Raw genomic sequence first — 14,927 nt, forward strand, 5'->3', positions numbered from 1 at the left:
GAATGGAGGCAGCGCCACCACCTGCTGCCGATCTTTCAGATAAGAGATCAGCCAGTCCCTTGCACCCGCCGTGACCCCGCACTCTTCCAGTCTCCTGACGAGGGTACGATGGCAGACCGTGACGAACGCGGTCGACATGTCGAGCAGCACCAGGAAGGCTGCCCGTCCACTGTCGACCCGCGAACGTAGGTTGTCAAGCACGGTCACCAGCGCCGATTCCGTCCCGTGTGCTGGGCGGAAGCCAAACTGTACCTCATCGAACCAGGTGTTATCTTCCAGGAAGCCAGAAAGAGAGCGGATCACAAGCTTCTCCATGATCTTAATAGGGTAGGGGAGCAAGGAAATCGGCCTGTAGTTGGATAGGCAGGCGGGGTCTAAGGTGGATTTCTTCAGGAGAGGGGACACCACTGCCAATTTCCAACACTCCAGAACCGTTGCTGTATCAAACGACTGGAGGCAGATGGAATATAGAGGCTGAAAGAGTTCGCCTTGGAATATTTTCCAAAATTTTGGTGGCAATGGGTCAAGAGGCGAGCCAGATTAAACCATTTGTGCCACTCTACAAAACTCCTCAAAGGAGGGGGTAGGGAACCGACTCAGCTGGGGTCGACTGGGCACACCGTCCGGAGCTCCCAAACTGAGGGGACATCCACTCAGCTGGGGTCGACTGGGCGGAGTGGCCGGAGCTCCCAGACCAGAAATCGGCCCATTCCTTCCGGGTCGACTAGGTGACTCATCCGACGCTCCCAAACCAAAGGCAGTACCACTCAGCTGGGGTCGACTGGGCGAGCTGTCCGGAGCTCCCGAACTGAGTGCATTGCCACTCAGCTGGGGTCGACTGGGCAAGCCGTCCGGAGCTCCCAAACCGAGAGCAAAACCATTCAGCTGGGGTCGACTGGATGAGACCACCGGAGCTCCCGAACTAGGAGCATGGCCATTCGGCTGGGGTCGACTAAATGCCTCCTCCGACACTTCCAACTCAAAGGGAATGGGTGTTGGACTCTGTAAGCCTTCCAAGATTTTAGCAATCTTTTCTTCGAAGGCAATCGCCAAGGAGTCACATAAGGCCTGCGACGCAGGTACATTATTAGTCGCACATAAAGGGTGGGTCAGGTCCCTAACAATTTTAAACAATGCTTGCGACTTGTTGGAGGCCTGATTCAAGGTGGCTTCTAAATAGGACGCCTTAGCCACCTTGATCTGTGCCTTATATACCTGCAGCGACTGTTTAAAGATGATCTTCAACGAGTCAGAATACTGCTTCCTCCACGCCCTTTCGGCGCGTTTACAGCTCAGTTTTAACTGCCGCAAGTCGTCCGTATACCAGGGGCAGGCCCGATTCAGTCTACCCCTAGACCTGCGGAATGGTGCCACCTTATCCAGGGAGTTCGAAATGGATCGGCAAAAGCCAGTATAGCTCTCCCCCACCGAGTCACTCAGACTGAAGTTGTCCGATGATAGGTTTGGTAAGGGCAAAGATTTTAACAGGCGTGACCAGGGCCTGCTCAACTTGGCCTGTCTGGTCTCAGCCTCCGCCGAAACACAGTCCTCCACATAAAGGGAGAAGACGACCAGTGAGTGGTCCGTCCAGCACTGGCAGATGATATCATTCACCGTCACCAGTAGAGCGTCAGCAAATATCAGATCCAAGGCATGACCCTTCCGATGAGTGGCAGAGCAAACAAGCTGTTGCAGCTGAATATCATTGCAGGCTTGGCACAGAGTAGTAAAAGCATTGTCCAATGGACCGCCCGGCCACAGATTGAAATCTCCCAAAACCACCAACTTAGAGTGGGTATTATGGGAAATGTAGTTCCATGCACTGATACCTGGCCCTGTGAAACATAGCATGGGGACATAGGGTAGAGTCATACTTGGAATGTGCAAAACAGACAAGTAGTAGTTATGTGATTAGTTATTTGCAAACTTTAATGCATAACACAATTTAAACATGACACACAACTAATGTGTGCATTAAATTGTACAGCACCACCGACTACACAGGAAACAGTGGCTTAAGGGGTGAAGACACCAGCAAATGAGGACGTGGCAGGGCAGGTGGAGCAGGGCGCAGCAAGACACACAGACCCTGTGCCAGCCAAACGGCGCAACATTGTCTCACCACTGCCATTGATGGAGGCAGAGTCCACAGATGCAGATGAGGAGGCACAACCAGTCCCAAGGCAACAAGCAAGGCAGCACACACCACAGTCCACTTTCCAAACATCAAATGGCAGTGGTTCAAGATGCAGGGCACGGTCCACCACCAGCAATTCACCATCCGAAAGAGATACGGTGTTCTCTGGCCTTGAGGGCAGCCTGTTAAGAGCACAGCGCCTGCAAGCTAAAGGCATAAGATCAATCCAGCGCCAACTTGCAGCACATAACCATCACATGTCTGAGTTGCGGCTCAGTGTCAATACCATGACTGGTGCATTGGAAGGACTGTGTAGGGAGATCAGGAGAGACAGGCTGGCCAGGCACAGGGAGAAACAATGCCTACACACCCAGATGGACCTCTACACTAAAGCTGTGACCCGCCAGTCCACTGCCATATCCCTGCTAGCCAGGAGATGTGTGAGCATGCAGCATGAAATGGTACACTGCTGCCAGGATGTGGGTAGGGGCCTGGTTCAGGTCACACATGCGGTGGAACCAAATGCGTGCTGTAGCCACAGGTGGCATAGGAACACTGTGCAGCTTGGATATAGACGAACAGTCAAGCAAGAGAAGCCTAACTCCTCCACTTCCTGCAGAAAGACACCGGAGTGGGCACCAGGGGAGAGCAGGGGAAGACACTAGTGAGGCCAGTGCATAGTCCGAACGAGGGGCAACAGGGCGTGCACACAGGAGGTGAAGGGGCAGCATGTACTCATGGCAATGTGTGCGGCAACACATACCATTTTAACTGAGTAACTCATGGCAATGATAGCACTGTGACCTCAACATGTGCAACTATCAACATTTCAGTCACGCTGTGTGACAGGTTTACTCCTGCTGTTAAGGAAATAACATCATATTTGAGCAACATTATTTGGCATTGTGTCCTCATTTCTCACCTAGAAGTAGTTCTGTGTGATGTCATCATGTCTCAGGTGCCCGGCAGCACCCCTGCACCACCTGCATGTCTGCGTTGTGGAACTGGTTCCTCCTCATCTGATGTGTCCGCATCTGTCAGATCCACTGGGGTGCCCTTCTTGGTAGCAATGTTGTGTAACATTGCGCAGGCCACCACGATTTTCCAACACGTTTAAGGGCTGTACTATAGTGCACCTCCACTCTTATGGAGGCACCGGAAATGGCTTTTAAGGATTCCAAAGGTCCTCTCAATGGCGCATCTTGTGGCTCTGTGGGCACTGTTGTACCTCCGCTCTGCTGCTGTGGCTGGATTGAGGTACGGTGTGAGGATGTAGTCATGCACAGCATACGCACTTCACCTGCAGGGCAAAAGTAGGTTGATGTTAAGTACTGTCCTGCCCGTTTATACCTTCCCTAGGTGTGTGTGTGTGTGTGCCATGCAATTACCTAAACAGGTAGCCCTCTCCAAACTCGCCATTTGTGAGTCTGCGATGTAATCCACAGTGTCAAAAAATGAAGGAATCGTGTGTGCTTCCTGGGAATTTTGCAACAATATCTGTGATGACATGTTTAGCATTGCACACTACCTGGATGTTCAAGGAATGATAGGATTTTCTGTTTCTAAAAACATACTCATTCTGTGATGGGGTGACGGTGCGACATGGGTCCTATCCACGCAGCCAATAACGTGGGGAAATTGGGCTATTTGGTAACATTTTTGCTTGGTCTGGTCTAGTGCCTGCTGTGTGTTTGGGAATTGGATGTGGTGATGCATCCTCTGAACCATAGCATCAAGGAAAGCGTGGAAAAAGCGCGAAAGTGCACACTGGGAGACCCCTCTTGCTGTGGCTTTTACCTTCTGGAAACACCCTGATGCTAGGAGGTGCAGTGAGCACAAAGCCTGTATGTGTGTAGCTCCTCTATCAACTCCAGGATACTGTCTGGGTGCAGCCTGTAGTGCACATGGATGTCCTCCTGGGTCCGCTGGATGAGGGTGATGTGGGCTCCGTAGATCCTTTCCTGGCGTCTCCTTCTCTGTGCAGCCTCTCAGATACGCAGCCGCCTGGCTATCACATACAGGCCAGCCATTGTGGGAAGCTCCAGTGGCATTGTGGGCCTGTTTAAATAGGTTGCACCTGGTTACCACCTGTTCAGAGTTGGTGGTATTTGAGAAGTGCAAAATTGCAATTTTTGTAAAATCGCAAATTGTGATTTTTTTTGCTACATCTCAAATTGCGAATTTGAATTTTGCGTGAACAGTATTTGCGATTTGCACAAATACTGAGACGCACCTTGCGCATTCGCAATTTTATTCACAGAATCCTTGTCACGCAAAATTGCTAATCGCTAAATTTGCGATTCTCATTTTTGCGAGCCACAATGCTTACCTACATCGGAGCACTCTATTTTGCGATCACATACACCCTGGATTCTGCGAATCGCAGTGTTTGCTATTGCAAAATACGTTCCTACATATGGCCCTTAACTCCAATGCAAAAGGGTACATTTGCATGTGAATAAATCTACACATGTAAATGTACCTTTCTGAATAGAGTGCTCAGTTTATAACTCAAACGTTTCTGAACAGAATGTCAAAAGTTGTACATCAAAACTTGTCATACTGTGCTTGCTCTGGTAAGTTCCTATTCAGCGTAGGACTGCCACCTGCCCTCCAGTGCTCCCAATAGTAGATGCATTTGTCTTCAGATCCTGCCTATAGCGGGACCTCTGTGGGGGCAGGGGTTGTTGTGGTCAGGGTCTTGGGGAGCTGAGGAATAGTGAGGGTGTGAAGTTACAGTTGAATCAAAGGTGATGGATATGTGAGGAAGATTAAATGTGGAGGAGCTGGGGATTGATGTTGTAAAAGGGGAATGCTTATGGAAAGGGGCAAGCAGATAGAGAAGAAAGGGAGAGGTTTTAAATGCGTGAGCCACGAGTTAAGGGTGATGGGAAGGCTCTATAGATGGATGTTTACATTGCCTGGGGACACCAAGACAGCTTTAATTAACAAATGAATTGGCTGTTTTCTCATATCTGGAGACTCAATTATAATAGACCAGTTATGGTATAAAGAACTGATCAAAATACGTTTGTCATGGTTAAGCCTACAATTTATTTCTTTGGTAGCCGAAACACTACGTTGACACATTAATCTCAGACTGTACTGTTGACAATGATAATGACTAAAAAACACTGGCTTGATTCAAGACCAATGGAAAAAGCAACAGACATTATACAGGAATCCAAAAATAAATCAATCTAAGGATCTTCTGAAGATTCATTTCTACTTGGGTATATTTGCATTGTATGTTTCATAATGCTGTTGGGTTATAATGGTGAACTCATGATGATGCAATGTTGTACTCATAAAATGGATTTATATATATATATATATATATATATATATATATATATAAAAATATATATAAATATTTTTTGTATGATCTGTTTTGTCTGTCTAATATACTCATCACAGGGTCAGGGTTTGTAGTAACAGAAAAGGAGCGGGCCATGAACCAAGGCTCAAGGTTCACCTTGGAAGAAAGAATACCTGAGGTTGAAACACTAGCCCAACGTAGTAAGAGAGGTAAGAGCTTAAGCACTTAAAGATGTTTCAAGAGATGTCCAAAGTAAGGGAGTTTAAGAATAATTAGATAATCAACTGTCTTGAAAAAAGAGAAACCGATGAGCAAGGTGGACAAAAGTGTATAGCAGCAAGAAGGGTGATGGACAAGCCATCGCTTTCTGAGGAATGTACAAAATGGAAGCTGGATCGAACAGGAGAGGGGTCACTTTGATGGAAAGGAAGCAATATTCCATCGCTGACATCTGAAATAGTGCTTGCATGACACATAAATGTCCAACTCACTCAAGAAATGACCAGCATGGTGGGTGAGGGAATTCTTCCACGGACAGGTGATTAAGGCTGTCAAGATTTCGGGGTCTACCTGTCTAACAGCATTCCCCGACGCCAGACCCTATCAGCAATGGCGGCTTCCAGGAAGAACTTTCTTCTACCACAGGGAGTGATGTTTAATCAATATCAGACCACTGACAACAGTCAATTACAGCACACGGCGCCTTAATAACTGCAAGGGCTTCTCCAGGGGTGGCCAGTAGGCCTGAAATGTATGTGAGGCCTGGCGCCAGATAACGCTAATCAAGTGTCGTCGAAAGTCACAGCACCATTAAATCTGGACTTTTATTTACTGGGTATGGGGACCTGGCAAAGATTACATCCTGCGAACACAGCGGTTGGAATTGCTGGCTAAGGTGCTATTTATAAAAAACTAAATAATACACATGAATTCAACATGGTCTGTCCAAAATTGCCCTTAATGTGTGTAGATTATTTGGCTGTCGCCCATGTGTTTCACTCAGGCAGCTTCCCTGGCAAAGTAAGTAATAAAGTTATGATCACTGCTTTTCTTCTGTTTTCAATTTTCGTGATTTCATTTAGGGCCCAAACAGCTTCCAGAGGACAGACAGCGCACCATCGAGAATGTTCCATCAGAGATTGAAAGCCAGCAGTGGTGGGGAGTGCCGACACGTCACAGGCTGTGCAAGGTTTTGTGCTCCCAGGCACCTTCACGAGATGGTTCTAAGAGGCTTTTAAAATTAATTGTATTGTTTAGAGACACAGCAGTGCTTTCAAACATCACTTGGTTGTGCGGAAATTGCATACATTTCAAGACAGCAAAACTTGAGCAGGATACAAAATCTGTAGCGACACCGATAATATATCTATATATATTTACTGCATTATTTGAGTTCTCTTAGCTGTTTTTCGGGAGAGGGGTCAATTACTGCTTTTAAAATCCTGTATCATGGATCAACTTCACAGACACACACAGGTTTTGCAAGATGACAATGTAAGCGTGCAAGCAAGCATGTAAAAGCATGGTGGTAGAATGTTTGCAAACATGCCATCTCGTGCATCTGATCTTCCTCTAGTTTAAGGTCCTTTCTGACAGGAACCATACAAACCAACTCGGAGACTGACCATCTTTCCAAATGCTCATGTATTTACTTGCTATTGTAATGCATTGTATTAAAGCATTTTTACAACCAGGACTTTATGTGGGATGAAAAAACTGTGTGTTGGGGGAGGGGGTGTCTCGAAGTGGTGAGGCCCATGTAATTAAGGGTGTGGCTTAAAAATACATAGGCTAAAAATCTGGGCTTAGTTTAGTGTGCCGCCCGACTGGTATTTTGCTACTTTTGTCATTGCATCCAGACAGATGATACAAGAAGTAACATTATATCTAAAAGAAGCCAGGATTATTGGCTTTGTCAATGGTTGTTAGTTGCATAAGATAAGTAACACCTATGGCTTTGTTGTATATAATATAGTCAATGCTTCAGCTCTGAAAATATGAGACTGTAAAAGAACTATAAAGAGTCTCTTTGAAGATACATCAAAGGCTGTAAAGGGTGGTACTGCTGCAGAGTTAAGGTTTTTTCACCCTCAGGGTGAGTGTAGAAATGTAGGGGCATATTACCAAGGGTGGCGATAGGCAATTATCGCCAGTTTAGCGGCTGTTTTTGGCCGCTATGCGGCGATAATTCTATCGCTCTATTAGCAAGCTGTCGCTAACTGATGTTAGCGACAGTTTTAGGCGATAGCGAGCGATTTGGGGCCCGCTTTGCATGTCAGCGATATTTATCGCTAATGACATGCAAAGTGGGCGTACCCAACCTGTTAGGGACTGAAAGCAGTCGCTAACGTCGCTATCGCCTATTAGCAAGGTAGGCGTAGCGATGGAAATATTCCCGCTATCGCCAAAATCCAACGCCTGCTCAGACCAGTTCTTAGCCATGTTATCCAATGGGAGGTGGATAACATGGCTAAGAGCATTTCGTCGCTAATGCGTGAATATCGCTGTATTCTCAGCGATATTCACGCATTTCGCCGCTATCGCTGGATATTTTAGCACAATGGAGAAAAACGTTGCTAATAGCATGTTTTCTCCGCTAACATATCCAGCGATAGGCAGCGATAAAAAAATCGTTGCTAAGCCTATTTAGCTATAAATATCGCTACTTGTTGGTAATATACCCCGTAGAGCCTGATAGGGACCCGTCTCAGCAACTGCTATTTAGAACTGACGGTACTGAGCACGGCAGGACCCGGCCCACTTAAAGCTGTGTACAACTCTTCTTTCCCTGGACAATGCCACAAAGCCTCAATGCCCTCAATTTTTGCATTGGGTTTGAGGCTCCCTCTCCGACCGTATGGGTGGAAGGATGTTAGTTGTAATACATCCTCTGTCAAAGACGCTGGTTGAGGTGTGAGAGGTCCAAAGACATGCTTCAAGCATAGTGTGGCATACGTTGCTCTGAAATTAATGTAAGGGCTGGCCGCGAATGTGAGAATGGGCCAGTTGGTGCACACCTATTTTCCATTTTACAAAGTAGTCAGCTTTGTCTTGTGGTTGTATTGATTGATGGGACACGTCAGTCATTCAGAGCTGTCCGAAATTGAAGACGTTTGTCTATTCTATGGCAGCACTGGACACTCAGATTATACTGTACTGTATTTACTTCCAATTTACAGCAGCCAATAACAGTACATGTGACATTCTCCATAGGACATGTGCACATCAAACCGTTCGTTTGTGCCATTTTGGTGAAAAAACAGGCCCTTTTTTCTATTTTTGCCAAAACCTAATGATTATGATATAGTTTGGCTATTTTCTCATTACTTTCCAGGGGAATTCATAAACCTTGGGTACCTTAGGAATCCCTAGGATGTTGGTAAAAAAATGAAGCAAATTTGGCGTGGATAGCTTCTGTGGACAAAAAATTATGGAGGCCTAAGCACTAACTATCCAAAATAATAATAAAAAAAAGTCGGAGCACTGGGGAGAAAAAGCCTAGCAGCAAAAGGGTTAAAACCTGATTAACTGGAAGGAAACACTGTTTATTTGAAAATTTAAACATATAGGTGTTACAAACACTCTCAAACACACACACACACAAACAAACAGTCATACATTAAAATGCTGGTCAATTACACAATGTCTGACGACGTGATTAGTAGCACCAGGCAAAGGTTGAGTAGCTTGCCGCATTGCATTCATCCCTCCACACAACACTCACACATCTCATAGAACACTCTATAGAACTGAAAGAAAAGGTATGTCTCTCACCTTGCCCCCAGCAGTGAATGAATTGCTGTGTTGCCTATGCTGAGAGTGGGAGTGGGCGAAAGGTCCTCGTCTCTTGCTGTTGCTGTACAACAAAGCACAGATGGATACCCACGTTGCTGTTCATGGAGATGTTTGTGCCTGTATTAAATAATTATTCTCACAATGACCCTCTTACAGTCTCATTGCTATGCACCAAATATGCACAATCTGTTTAATAAACACAATGAGTATAGGGCGGGACTAATCAGGAGAAAGAAATCACAAAGCTCTCATACATTGTATTTAATCTAAATAATCATATTTATCAAATACAAATGACATTTTTAGTATTGGACTTTTTTAAATATTCATGCACTCAAAATGTTAAATTTGAACATTGACTAATGTAGTCAGCATCATCATACAAGGGTCGAGTATTTTGTAATATATAGTTCTAAGGTACGTAGCACACACAGCAGATATTGATGCAAAATTTAACATATACAAAATAAATAGTAGATATGTAGTTGACATGTTATTTTTTTATCCCTTCAACAAATGCACAGACAGCAATTGGGCAGTTGACATGTTTAACCCCTAACAAGGCAGGATTTCTTCAAGATCAAAGAAATTCTCCATGAGTTGTTTCTTTGCTAGTTTTTTGGGAGTTTGCAATTAGTTTGAGAAGAGTCATTGGTTATATGCTGATGTGGAAGACTCCCATTTATTTTTATATTAGTTTGCTGCTGGTGTGTAGAGTCATTGTTGTAATCAATAGTAGAACACAGACAAGTTTAGTTCTAGCACCTGAGATGCGAAATTAAGCATCCCCAAATGCAGTAACAATTTAATTACAACTGTAATAAGTTAGTCTATAGAGAATGACAGGGCGACTTAAGCCTTGAGCTGCAGCTTTGACTGCTGATGATTTGATGGATTACTCCCACAAGATGTGCTTTCTACAGTATCTGATAAAACACTTAGCCGAATATCAAAAAGCTCTCAACAGCGTTTGCTAGCCAACATGCATCATATTCATCTCTGCTACATGAACTTATCCTGTGCTGGATACCAACGGAGCACAGTAAGGGCCTGATTTAGAGAGCGAAGAACGGTATTTACTCCATCAGGATGACAGAGTAAAATACTCCGTCGCCCTGACGGAGCATCCTTACTTCATATTTAGAGTTGTCCATCGGCCCTGTGAACAACTCCATCCATTGACAGGAACCGCCATCATGGCGGTTTCCGTCGCTGAGTTAAAGGTTTGACGGACGGCTCCGTCAAACTTGACAGCAGCCCATCAAACCTTTTACTTGTTTTTATTTTTCCAAAAACAAAACTCAAAATAGGATTTTGTTTTTGAAAAAAACCTAATAACCCCCACACCATTACCTTGCTCCCATGGTCTTGGGGTCAGTTAACAATTTTGCTGTCCCTTACCACAGAGATTACATGAGCGCTGTGTGTGTGGCTGGACCCTGATATGGGAAGTGTGTGTGTCTCTGTATTATTTTAACATTGAAATCTTTGTTGTTTCTGTCATTTTTAAAATAGAAATTGCACTTTAGAATCGCACTGTTGACTCAGAGATCCCGGCACTATGAAGCTTAAAGGTTAAAACTTAACCTAGACCTTGAACTCGCAAAGGTCAGTTACCTTTCAGATCTCAGCCCCTCCGCCGCAAGCCTCCCGCTCCGACCCCGGTCCACCACAGCCCAGGGCTGCTTGAGTGGAGGGCGGAACGGGGAGAGAGCGAGACACGCCCCCCCGAGCCAGCTGCCCTACATTAGACCCATAGCTTCGCGCCACGCCTCAGATTACATGAGCGCTGTGTGTGTGGCTGGACACTGATATGGGAAGTGTGTGTGTCTCTGTATTATTTTAACATTGAAATCTTTGTTGTTTCCGTCATTTTTAAAATAGAAATTGCACTTTAGAATCGCACTGTTGACCCAGAGATCCCGGCACTATGAAGCTTAAAGGTTAAAACTTAACCTAGACCTTGAACTCGCAAAGGTCAGTTACCTTTCAGATCTCAGCCCCTCCGCCGCAAGCCTCCCGCTCCGACCCCGGTCCACCACAGCCCAGGGCTGCTTGAGTGGAAGGCGGAACGGGGAGAGAGCGAGACACGCCCCCTGACTCCTCCTCCCAAGAGTACATATGCAGCCCATGCTGAGACCGCGCAGCGGACGCGCGCAGCGGGCGCGCCAAAGGCAAGCCCGTCTTCGCCCGTCCCCGGCCGGACGGGGCTAGGGGCCACAACCCCTATGTCTCGGACACCAGAAAAGTGGAGCTACAGCGCTAAGGAGCTTAAGGCATTTAGGGACAAACCCTCCATCTCATGTGACCATTTCTTGCACCCAGACGCCTCCCAATCTACCTGTCCCACGTGTGGCTTCCAAGTAAAGCCTACTTCCACCAGTAACATCAATATGGACAGGTATAAGATGCTTCTTTTAAACTGCAGATCCCTCGTGAAGCACGCCCTAGAAATCCACCTCCTCATTCAGGACCTCGACCTCGATGTCATCTTTCTGACGGAAACGTGGCTCACTGATGAGTCTGAACCAGATCTGGTCCAAGCCTTACCACAGGGTTACCAAGTTGTCCATGAAAATCGCAAGACAGGGAAGGGAGGGGGACTTGCCATCATTCTTAGAGACTCCTACCAGTGTCGGACCTCCCACCCCCCAATCCTGAGCTGTGAAAGCTTACCATTCGTATTAGATCTATCCCCCACTAATACATTCTCTGGGATCCTAGTATATCGCCCACCAGGAACGGCAACGACTTTTATAGACACTCTTCCCCCATCAGTCGCTGATCTAGCAACCATGCCCGCTAATTTCACCTTGCTGGGGGATCTCAATATCCATCTGGATGATGTTTCCAGCCCATCCGCCCTCCACCTCATCTCAAGTTTAGCGGCACTACAACTCATCCAGAGAGTGGACAGTCCCACCCACATCAAGGGCCACCTTCTTGACCCAATATTTAGCAACTGTCCGGGCCTAGAAGTGTGTAGGCCCACACCCATCCCATGGTCTGACCACCATTTTATTCTCTTCACCTGGACCATCCCCAACCCCCAACCCCCACACCAAACTATCTTACCCCTACGGAGAAACTGGTCTAAGCTCCCTGTATATGAATGGCAATCCACTCTGGACAAAACCAGACCTCTCACCAACCTTGACCCCATCTTAGCAAATGAGGACTTCAACAGGTGGATCACCAACTCCCTAGACTCGGTTTTCCCGCTGAGGAGGATGGAGGCAAAGCGGACCACAAAAACTGCCCCCTGGTACTCTCCCAAATTGCGGGAACTCAAGAGCAAATGCAGACGTCTAGAAAGGAGGTGGAGACTGGATTTCTCTCCTGCCAGCAAGGTCATTTATACAGACTCGATCAGGTCCTACAAAATGGAGATCAAGGCCGCTCAAGCCATCTTTTTTGCTGAGGAAATTACTCTTGCCGCCTCTAAACCCAAAGAAAAATACAGGATTGCAAAGAGTCTCTTAAAACGGCGAGAACCGCCCCCTAATCCTCAGAATTGACAATCCCGTTGTAATGACCTAGCTAACTATTTCTCTGAAAAAATTCAACTGATATATTCTTCTTTCCCAACCCACCCTGCTTCTTCGCAGGGAGAGACCTCTTTCATTCCCGAGGCTCATTCCACCCACTCCTTGCAGGTCTTTCCTCAGATCAATATGGCTACACTCAACCTTATTGCCCCTCAGTAAAATCAGGCTCGCCCAGGGACCCGGCCCCTCCGCGAACCTTGGAGTTGGTAAATGATAACATCCTTCCAACACTTCTGAACTTACTCAATACTTCCATAAATGCAGGCTCAGTCCCACCTCCCTGGAAACAGGCGATGGTCAATGCCCTCCTGAAAAAACCCAGCCTCGACCAAACTGATCCTAAAAATTACCGTCCAATTTCCCTCCTTCCCTGGGCCAGCAAAGTGCTGGAAAAACATGTCAACTCTGCACTAATGGAGTACATTGAAGCTAGCCATCTGCTCGATGACTCACAAACAGGTTTTCGGCCCAAACATGGGACCGAAACCGCCCTCTTGGCAGTGACGGAGGAGGCACGGATGATCATGGACAGAGCGGGCGCAGCAGCCATAATCCTCCTGGACCTAAGTGCCGCCTTCGACACTGTCAACCACAGCACACTATTGTCACGATTGACGAACATCGGAGTGTCGGGTAAGGCCAGATCCTGGTTAGAATCTTTCCTTTCCGACCGCTCATTTCAAGTGTTCGAGGGCGACGTCACTTCACCGAGCAAACCTCTCGTCTGCGGTGTCCCCCAGGGCTCCTCATTAAGCCCGACACTGTTTAATGTTTAAATGGAACCACTAGCGGGGGTCGTCCGGCCGTTTGGAGTACGAATCATCACTTAGGCGGACGACACCCAGCTGGTGGTGTCCCTCAACCAGTTGGAATCCAACCCCGGCAATCTTATAACATGCCTGGAGGAGGTCTCCAACTGCATGACCATGTCACATCTCAAACTAAACAGCGACAAGACCGAGCTAATGCTCCTGGACAACCCCTCCCCCCTGGCTCTCAAGCTTCTCTCAGCCCTCTTCATTAGGCCCCCCCCGCCGCCTAAAGATGAAATCAAGAGCCTGGGCATCTGGCTCGACAAAGCTCTCAATTTCAACGCCCAAGCCTCAAAACTCTCAGCAACTTGCTTTGGCTTACTCAGAGTCCTACGAAAGATTCTTCCCGTGTTACCGCCTGAGGCTAGGAAGATCTTGATCCAGGGACTTATCCTGTCCACCTCTTTCGCTCAAAGTGTCTGTCAGCGCTAGGACGCCTCAGGGTAACTATCGCGCTCTATAAATCGTCTTTCCATTCATTCCATTCCACAAAGTTTTTATGGCGGCAAGGGATAGTAAAAACTGGCAATTTGACTGAGGTTCCGTGGTTTTCGGGGCCGGACTCCATTTTTGTTTTGCGTTGTTCGAGACGCCATTTTGTGTTGCCCTCATGTAGGCCGTGATAGTAAACGAATGAACGAAGTTGCATGGGCCTCGTTGTCCATGTAAAGTTTAACGTGGGCCTTTTCGACTTGCGAGTGAACTGCAAGATGCTGACCCCTTCACCTGGAATTGACCCGTCCACGAAACTAGTTTTGTTAGCTGATAGTAATCTGGGAATCCAATCATTGTTCAGGATATCGTTAGTCTCTAGTTTCTTGCACATATCTTATCCTACTCTACATCTGAATTGCTCTTTCCTTTATGTCTTTTCATTACATGGGTAGTGCTTTCAATTATGGGTTTGTCCGGTTTTTGGTAATCAAATTTGGGACAGTCCTAATAATTAACTTGTGGGTTGGTACAATGTAAAGTGAGCTTTTTTGGAATGTGATAATGTATAGAAATGTGTTTCTATTGGTCAGAATTTGCCGCAATGGGTGTGCATTTGTAAAGGTTTGAAACTATGCATAAAAGAAGATGTCTTGCTCTACTAAAATTGAGCAGGTTCCTGAGTTGTACACCGTATTGTATTGCTTGGTTCACTGTTACTAGCTGCAGCTAATAAATTTGATCTCTGACGCCACCTAGAAGTATTCCGTGTCTCTGTTTGCCAAGACAGGAGAACTCGAAGACATCGGGTATGTCCCTGGCACCGCCGGTTCTGAAAAAGACCCGGTTCTTCAGTTGGCGCCCAACGTGGGGCGACATCAAGC

This window comes from Lissotriton helveticus, chromosome 3_1, assembly GCF_964261635.1.
Source record: "Lissotriton helveticus chromosome 3_1, aLisHel1.1, whole genome shotgun sequence".
NCBI classification, from domain to species: domain Eukaryota; kingdom Metazoa; phylum Chordata; class Amphibia; order Caudata; family Salamandridae; genus Lissotriton; species Lissotriton helveticus.